We start from the raw sequence: 10,022 nt of genomic DNA on the forward strand, positions 1-10,022 counted from the left end.
AAGTTCAGTTTCGTTTTTTTTTTTTTCTTCAAATTTTTATTATCAAACTGATGTACAGAGAGGTTACAGTTTCTTACAGTAGGCATTGAATACATTTCTTGTACTGTTGGTTACCTCATCCCTCATTCCCCTCCTCCTCCCCCTTACCCTTTCCCCCCTGAGGTGTTCAATTCACTTATACCAAACAGTTTTGCAAGTATTGCTTTTGTAATTGTTTGTCTTTTTTTACCCTGTGTCTCTCAATTTTGGTATTCCCTTTCAATTTCCTAGTTCTAATACCAGTATAGACGGTTTCCAATATACTCAGATAAGATTACAGAGATAGTGTAGATACAACCACAAGAAGGTGATACAAGAATATCATCAATAGTAGAAGCTACAGATAGACATGGGACGTTGAAAGTAGTTATAACTGTGATATAACAATCGCTTCCATAACATGGAGTTCATTTCACTTAGCATCATCTTATGTGATCATAAGGGTATAGCTATTGGGGTCTTGTGATCCTCTGCTGTGACTTGCCTAAACTTGCGCTAATTATTCCCAATAAGGGATACCATAGAGTCCATGTTTCTTTGGGTATGGCTCAACTTCACTTAGTATAATTTTTTTCAAGTCCTTCCATTTCCTTACAAATGGGGCAATGCCATTCTTTCTGATAGAGGCATAAAATTCCATTGTGTATATGTACCACATTTTTCTGATCCATTCGTCTACGGAGGGGCATCTGGGTTGGCTCCAGATTCTAGCTATGACAAATTGCGCTGCGATGAACATTGTTGTGCTGGCGGCTTTACTGTGATTTTGTTTGTGGTTTTTTTGGATAGATACCCAAAAGTGGGGTTGCTGGATCATAGGGGACTTCTATATTTAGCCTTCTGAGGAATCTCCATACTGCTTTCCAGAGTGGCTGCACCAGTTTACATTCCCACTAACTATGAAGTAGGGTTCCCTTTTGGCCATATCCCCTCCAACATTAGTCATTGTTAGTTTTCTTGATATAGGACATTCTTACTGGGGTGAGATGGAATCTCAATGTTGTTTTGATTTGCATTTCTTTTATGGCCAGTGATGTAGAGCACTTTTTCATATGTCTCTTGGCCATTCTCATTTCCTCATCAGAGAAGTCTCTTTGTAAGTCTTTACCCCACTTGTTGAGAGGGCTGTTGGTTCTTTGCGGTTTTGTTTTGGAGGACAGTAATTTTTTTAGTTCTGCATATATTTTAGATATGAGGCCTTCGTCCATTGAATGGCCAGTAAAGATCTTCTCCCAGTCTGTGGGCTTTCTGTTTATCTTGCGAGCTATGTCCTTTGCCCTGCAGAAGCTCTGCAGTTTGATGCAGTACCATTTGTCCAACCTTTCTTTGATTTGTAGCCTTTCTGGGTCTTTCTTAAGGGAGTTCCGTCCTGTGCCTCTCCCTTGATAAGTCCCTGCCTGGTTTGGGGATGAGGGTTATACTAGCTTCTTAGATTGTGTCTGGTAGTGAACATTCTCTTTCAATTTCATTGAAGAGTTTGAGAAATATTGGTGTGATTTTTGTTTTGAAGGCCTTGTAGAATTCTGCAGTGAATCCGTCTGGACCTGGGCTTCTCTTGGATGGGAGATCATTTATTGCTGCTTCTATTTCAATACTGGATATGGGTCTGTTTAGAAGGTTTAAATCTTCATGGTTGAGTTTGGGGATATGAATTTTTTCTAGGAAATCATCCATTTCTTCCAAGTTCTCGAATTTGTTGGCATAAAGGTTTGCAAAATAGTCCCTTATTATTTTTTGAATTTCGGTTATTTCTGTGGTAATGTTACCTGTTTCATCTCTTATCTTGTTTCTTTGAGTGTGCTGCCTTCATTTTTTGGTCAGGTTTGCTAGGGGTCTGTCTATCTTGTTGATTTTCTTCAAAGAACCAACTCTTTGTTTTCTTGATTCTTTCGATTTTTTTTTGTCTCTAATTCATTTAATTCTGATTTGATTTTAATTATTTGCTTCCGTCTGTTGACTTGGGGTTTGGCTTGTTGTTCTCTTTCAAGGAAATTAAGGTGCTTCCTTAAATTATTGAGTTGCTGTTTCTCCAGTTTGTTAGTGTATGCACTCAGAGATATAAATTTTCCTCTGAGTACTGCCTTTGCTGTGTCCCAAAGGAGCTGGTACTTTGTGTCCTCAACTTGGTTGAATTCCATAAACATTTGAATTTCCGTTTTCTTCAATTTCCTCAATGCCCCACTGATGGTTCAGCAGTGTGTTGTTTAGTCTCCATGAATTGTAGGATTTTCTGTGGTGGTTGTTTGAGTTGAGCTCTAATTTTATTCCATTGTGGTCTGAAAGAATGCAGGGAATGGTTTTGATACTTCTGAATTTGTACAGATTTTCTTTGTGCCCTAAGATGTGATCTATTTTGGAGAATATTCCATGTGCTGTGGAGAAAAATGTGTATTCTGTTTTTGCTGGGTGGAATATTCTGTAGATGTCGGTTAAGTCTAGTTGGTCTATGCAATTATTTAGCTCTGTGATTTCTTTGTTCAGTTTTTGTCGTGTTGATCTGTCCAGAGGTGATAGTAGAGTGGTAAAGTCCCCAACTATCAATGTGTTTGGGTCTATGAGTGTTTTTAGTCAGTAGTGTTTGTTTGATGAAGTTGGGTGCTCCTGAATTTGGTGTGTAGATATTTAGAATGGTTATATCTTCCTGTAGGAGAGATCCCTTTACTAGTATGTAGTAACCTTCTTTGTCTCTTATTACCTTTTTTAATTTGAAGTCTATTTTATCTGATACAAGGATTGCAATGCCAGCCTGCCTATGGGGGCCATTTGCTTGATAGATTTGTTTCCAGCTTTTCACTTTTAGAAGATGTTTACTTTTGCTGGATAGATGTGTCTCTTGGAGGCAGCAGAATGATGAATCTTGATTTTTGATCCACCTTATGAGCCTATGTCGTTTGATTGGAGAATTAAGTCCATTAATGTTGAGAGTTAGGATTGAGAGATGATCGTTTGTTCCTTTCATTATCACTATCTTGTTAAAAGCTGTGTCTTCCCATTTCTTGATCTGATGTTTACTATTTAGGATTCATTTCTCTGTCTGTATTGGGATCTTGATTATTTTCCCTGTGTAGTACATCTTTGAGGATTTTCTGTAAAGCTGGTTTGGTGGAGATATATTGATTCAGTTTTTCTTTACTGTGGAAGACTTTTATTTGACCTTCAGCTATGAATGAGAGTTTGGCTGGGTACAGTATTCTTGGTTGGTAGTTATTTTTATTTAGTGTTTGGTATACCTAATTCCAGGCTCTCCTTGCTTTCATGGTCTTTGCTGAGAAGTCTGGGGTATTTCTGATTGCTTTTACTTTATATGTGATTGTTTTTTTTTTCTCCCTAACAGCTTTAAAAATTCTTTCCTTGTACTCTACTGATCCTGTTTTGTTCACAATGTGTTGATGGGTTGTCCTATTCTTGTCTGGTTGGTTTGGGATTCTAAATGCTTCTTGTATCTGTATAAGCCTATCCTTCTGGATATTAGGGAAGTTCTCAGCTAATATTCTGTTAAATAGGTTGCCTATCCCATTAACTTCTTTCTCCAAGTTTTCCTCAATACATATTATCCTTAAATTGGGCTTCCTGATCGTGTCTTGAATCTCCTGTAGCGATCTGTTTTGTTGATTGGACTGGATTTGTATTGATTTTTGATCTTTCTCCATAGATTCTAGGAAATCTTCAGCTCCTGAGATTCGATCCTCTGCTTCAGTTAGTCGGAACTGTAGGCTAGCTACTTTATTTTGAATCTCTTTTCCTTCTGACTTGTCTTTCCTGATGATTTCCATGTCATCTCTTAGGTCTTCCATGGACTTCTTCACTTCATTAATTTGGTTTTGAGTGCTGTCTCTCAAATCTTTTACCTGGGTAGCTATCTTTTCATTTGACTCTTGAATTTCATTTATCTTTCTATTTGTTGAGGCCATGAAATCATCTATTACTTTATGGAAGGATTGCTGTATTGATTCAATCTTTTCATTTAACATGTTTATCAGTAGATTTGTAGAGCATTTTGAGGGTTCTCTTCTATGTCTTTGCTTGACTGCTCTGTTTCCTGCTTGTTTTGAGTGGTTGAAAAGACTCCATTGTTTGCCATCTTTCTTGTGTTTCTTCTGCCCACTTGGATTGGGAATGCCAATCTACAAGCATCTGTGAGCATCGTTTAAGACCCAAAGCAACCCTTACCAAGCACTGTTGTGCAAATCTTATAAGTTCACAATTATATACAGATACCTTGCATTCCTGTCTATAAAATTAGATTTGGTGTTCCTAAAGAATACAATTTCAATATAACAACTGATCCTGGGCCCTGTATTCAGTAGTTACTTATTTACTGTTACAACCCTATGAGCAATTCTTGTTCTTATATTAAGTTCTTTTAGGACTGGATTTCTCTATGAACCGCTTTGATTCACTCAGATTAAGCAGGGATACCCTCTATCCAATAACCAGGAGCCAATGGAACCTGGAGGTCCAGGCAGTAAGTCAGGAGGGAAAGTTAGAGGTAGTAAAGAGAATTGAGTAAAATGTATTGGGGGAAAGGGGTGATGATTTTGGTTTAGTTTCAGTGAGGTGGAAATGTGGAGAAGAGTAGAATCAGTATAAAGAACAAGGTTAAAATGTAGACAATGGAGAGTTAGCAGAAAAGAGTGTAGGTGTTATTCATAGGAAAGTAATTTTTAAAGAAAGAGAATGCAAAGAGAGAAATAAAGAAAAAATACTGGAAGACAGATGCACAAAACAGAGAAAAAATATTTTATTTTATTTTTTTAAACAGAATAAACCATTTATTAAAACACCGTGTGATATCCCCTTTTGGCCGGTGCTCCCTGGAGAAACATTTCCCTTCATTAATACCTTGCCTGAAATCCGTACCAAGCTGAGTCAGGACCCTCAAAAGGCAATCCCCACTCCAATCTTGTAGGCCCAAACTACAGTTGTTTTCCCTGTCCAAAAGGTAAAATTCTCACTCATATCAAATACATATCTCATGGTTTCCTTCTTCCAACCAAAAATAAACATTAGGAACAAGTTGAGAACAGGGGTGGGCTCTGGGCCCCCTTTTCAGTTTCAAGTGTTGGACTGGAATGTGGGCAGCATTCTGGGAATGGAAGCTCCCTTCATGCCTTCTGCACAATGGGAACCAACAGGGTCCTTCCGTTTGCACTTCTCAACCATGTGCAGCACACACAGAGGTAGGCAAGGGCATCTCTCATAAATTAGCATAACTGTAGAGAACTTAGGAAGGAAACTAAACCAACAAAATGCTAAATCGTGCCTCTGATGAGTCCCAAAGGCCCGCAGATCCCTGGCGTCCTGTGTGAAGAGCGAGTCTCTGAGGGCCAGGCTGGCCACACGCTCACTTGCCGATTCTCTGGACCACCCAGTCCTGCTGGCACAGGGGGCAGCGATTGTTCTATTTAACCCACAGGGACATGCAGCAGTTGTGGAAGGAGTAGTTTCACTCTCCCCAGACCACTCACACAGTCCTTTTGTTTGTTTTCCGCTTGACATCTGAGACAGGCATCCATCACCTGGATCCTGCAGATGGCGCACGTATTGCACTCCACGTCCCAGCTCCACATGGCCACTGCATTCCACTTCTTGAGGGAGAACATCTTGTCGGCCCCGGCCTTGGAGCCCGCGCTCCTGGAGTGAGAGGACAGGGCGCAGGGCTCCTCGCCGTCCTCCGTGTCGGCCATGGCGACGGCCAAAAAATTATTTCAAAAAAACAATAAATGAAAAGGAAAAAAACCAGAAAAACAAACAACCAAAAAAAAAAAAAACTTGATAAAACAAACAGGTAAAAACAGAAAATGAAAAAACCAATGACGTTTCAGAAGTGAAAAAATTAAAAAAATTTTTTAAAAAAAATTTAAAAAATGTTTGGAAAGATAAAAAAAAATGGAGTCTTCCTTTTTTGGGTGGTCTTTCCCCAGTCTCTGGTTTCCTTGCGATGGTCTGCAGTCTATTTTCCTGATTGGCTGGTTTGGCTTGCTTTCAGTTTGCAGGGGGTGGATCTGTTCTGACCCTTCTCCCCTGTTGGTGCAATCCTGGGTCTCTGTGGTTTGCACAGCTTGCCGGTAGGCCTTGGGCGTCCTCTGTAAATGGGGACATGAGCAGTCTCGGGAACCGTGGCTCCTCTGTCTGCTGTGGGGCTGCGGCCTTTAAAGCCTGGCTTTGAATAGGCTGTGTACTCAGCAGGGCGGGGCACCTCTGGCCTGGTTTACTTGGCTGAGAGTTGCTTGCCTGGGGGAGGTTCCTCCCTCCTGGGCAGGGCAGCTGCCTGGCGGAGCTGGCTATGGAATTCAGCTCCGTTTCAGGCTGGGAATTGGGCTTCCTCTATGATGGGACTGTTTATCTGTCTCAGGAACTGTTTGTTTCCTTGCCGCAGATAGCTGCTTGCCGCTTTTGCTTTAAATTTAGAAATTCCAGCGGGCATGGTGGGGCACCTCTGGCTAAGCTGCAGCCCAGGACAAGCCTCCCGCCTGGGCAGGGGGTGTTCTCCTGGGCAGAGCTGGCTCTCACTGGTCGGTCCCTCTTGCCCTTTTCAAAGATGGCTCCTTTGTTCTCGCTTTCTCCAGGCCCGCTTTAGTTCCAGTCTGGTCTGACCCTATGCCAGTGTCAAAGATGGCGCTTTGCTCTGGCGATGGGGGAAGGGCTACCTTCCAGAAGCTGCTCTGTGGGTGCGAGTGAGAATATCTTTCGTGGGGTACTCACGCTTTCTCTGCGATTTCAGCCCATCCATGCTCAGCCACCATCTGGAGGATTTCTCCCTGGTCTACGCTGTGTGCTTTAGCTGCGCGGAGTGCGGGTCGTTGTGCCAGGAGCTGTGCTGGCTCCAGCACTGGCGTGGCAGTGGGATGCCCCCCCGGAGCTCAAATCTGTGTTTTCAGACGAGCAAAGTCGATTTTTCCTTCCTGGCCAGAATCCCTGTACTGTTAGAACTTACTCTGGATGTCTTTCTAGGAGTAAAATTTCTATGGGGTGAGAAAACTGCGATTTTGGAGGGAGCTCAGCTAGGGCTCTCGGAAGTTCAGTTTCAGTGGCTGATAGTTACTTTAGGTCTCTTCAGTAGTTTGTATTATTTACATATAGGATAACCCAGTAGATACACATTGCCATGAGTTTGAATATGTTAGGGGCACATAAAAAGTTAAACGTTTTGACTCAGAAAGTTATCTTTGAGAGATTCAATTATTTATGTCAATGATTATATTGAGGTTATTGCATAGTGTCTGAAGGCTTAAAAAATAAGGATAGCAGAGAGTTTTTAAGATTTAATGTTAGGAGATCTAGTATGTAGAATAGTCTTTGATTTCTTTAACTTTGTTCTATTTTATGGAGTTCCTACGCTTATATTTTTCATTGTTGTATTAAGAGCTTGATTTTGCATTATTATTAAGTACTTTCAGCATGCACCACTAGTTCTTTTTTTTTTTTTTGCCAGTCCTGGGCCTTGGACTCAGGGCCTGAGCACTGTCCCTGGCTTCTCTTTGCTCAAGGCTAGCACTCTGCCACTTGAGCCACAGCAACACCTCTGGCCGTTTTCTACATATGTGGTGCTGGGGAATTGAACCCAGGGCTTCATGTATATGAAGCAAGCACTCTTGCCACTAGGCCATATTCCCAGCTCAACACTAGTTCTAACAGTCCAAAATATAACAGCACACTTGAAGGGATAATGAAATTAGGATTGTAATTCTAGCTAGTAAGATGGAAACTTAGTCAAATTCTTTAATATATTTGGGGCCTTGTTTTTTATGTATGAAAATATTCAATATGAAGTAATCTTTGTAGTCCTAGAATTAATAGCCTAAGAGCTATTATAATTTACCATTTTAATTCCATATCACTTGCGTAAATTAGTTTTTTTAAATTTAATTTTATCATTGAGGTGATGTACAGAGGGGTTACAGTTACATATGTAAAGTAGTGAGTACACTTCTTGTCATGCTTCCTACCCCCTCCCTCATTTCTCTCACTTTTCCTCCCCTAACCCACCCCTCCCCAGTTGTACAGTTAATTTCCAACATATTGTCTTGTGAGGAACATTACTACATTTGTTCCCCCTTTATTCTTTGTCTCCCTATTTTGATGTTCCCCTCTCCCTTCCCTAATTCAGATAAACATATATCAATACCCAGGGTAAGAAATCAAATATAAGACAACAAGGCTAAACCATAAAAAAAGGAAAAAAAAAATTCATATAGTACATTAAAAGAAACAACCACAAAAAAATCCATTAGGATAGTATTAGCAGAGGATCACAATAACTCAATAGCTATGTAAATATGATCATAGAAGATGATGCTAAGAGAAATGAACTACAAGATATGGAAATAAGAGGTTTTTCATTGTTGTTGTTATTTTTAATGTAGAAATAATTTAGTAATCATTGTGAAATTTTTAGCTTATAAACCATGTATAGAAACCATTGAGAAAGAGTGGGATTTAACAAAACATTCAGCAATCAATGTTTTGTTTATTCCTTAGGACCCTCTTTTGCCAAGGACCACTAGATCCTGCCTTAGATATTGGTAATTACCTTAGCAGAATTTGGTCCACAGGCAAATTTTTGCCAATTTTTATGTGACTCATTTATTCATCAAATATTTAGTAAGAAATTACCATGTTTCTCTGACAACTACATACTCTGTGAATGAAATAAGTCAAACCAGATCCAGGGCATCAACAACCTCATAAGCTAATACTAAGTTTCAAGAGAATTTACTAATTAAGTAGATTATAGTAGAATATATCATTATTATACTAAGGAGTCTGATTTTCTGTTAAAAGTCATAGCAATTGTCTATCAAGAAGACACACTCACTAAATGCTTAGGAGATTTTATTAAAGCACTTGAAATGACTGGGAGCTTTTGTTTTACAATAGATTGGATGAAAGCTAAATATCTGAACAAAGAGAAAACAAAGAATAAGTCGATAAACTGCCAGCTATTAAAATTACAATATCATACATCTGGAAAGAGTCATGACGTTAAAGTGTGTTGTGTTTCACTCATATCAAACAATGATAAAAGTAACCTTTAGATAATTTTCTCCAGTCTTCATTTTATAGATAAATCTAAAATGCCAACCCAGAGAGAACACCAGTTAGTGGACACTCAGTATCAACAGATTATCTGCTTGGTACTATTTTCTCTCATAGAACTTTGTAAAATATAAGTGTGAAATATTGAGATATTCATACATTTTTAAAATTAAATATATTTTCAAATTCTAAATATATGTAATGTTGAAATACCAAGTAAAATCTGCTAAGGTCTGTTTGTCTTGGATACTAGTTTATAAAGAAAAAGGCAATTAATTTTTTGGAGAAAGAACCAGTCATAGAAATATTTAGGTGTATTAGAATGGAGTAATGGACCCTAAGCTTAATTTTTAGAGTACAATATGTAAAGAATATTTGGTGTACTAAATATTTATATCTCACCATTTTGCAATGCAGCACCATGTAGGAATAGGCAGAAAGAATGACAAAGCATTTAGAAAGACAATTGTTCTACTGGAACTCTACTTCCTTAGGCTTCTCCATTCTGAAAATTAAAGCTAGTTCACAGTACTCAACCATCAGTATACTGGGGAATTAGCAGAAGTGATGATGGTGGGGAGAGCAAGTATTTAATGGAATTTTGGAGGCTATATTTTTGCAAAACTTTGTCTTAAATTTTCAAAGCTCAGTTTTTTTTAAAGACAGTTAAAGTCACATTGTTCTTTTAGTCTAAAGATATCTGTGCCCCTTTATCAATACAGTAAGTTTACAGTTTTATGCTTGCCACAAATACCCAATTTAATAGAACTCATTTCTTTCTTTATTTAAAAATGTAAGTAGACTCAATAAATTATAATTTTCCCCATAACAAAACCAATAATTTAGACAAAAGGTAAACTGACAACATGAAAACAAATCAACAAACAAAAATAGACAATGAGTCATCTATAATTCTACAATTTGGCTGTGCACTTTGTTTTCAG

The 10,022-nt window shown here is 38.8% G+C and overlaps 1 pseudogene; it reads right to left on the minus strand.

The window, feature by feature from the left end:
- Positions 1–5,383: 5,383 nt before the first annotated feature.
- LOC125351275 lies at positions 5,384–5,729 on the minus strand (annotated as a pseudogene).
- Between the last annotated feature and the right edge of the window lie 4,293 nt (positions 5,730–10,022).

The sequence above is a fragment of the Perognathus longimembris genome, chromosome 5, assembly GCF_023159225.1.
Source record: "Perognathus longimembris pacificus isolate PPM17 chromosome 5, ASM2315922v1, whole genome shotgun sequence".
NCBI classification, from domain to species: Eukaryota; Metazoa; Chordata; class Mammalia; order Rodentia; family Heteromyidae; genus Perognathus; species Perognathus longimembris.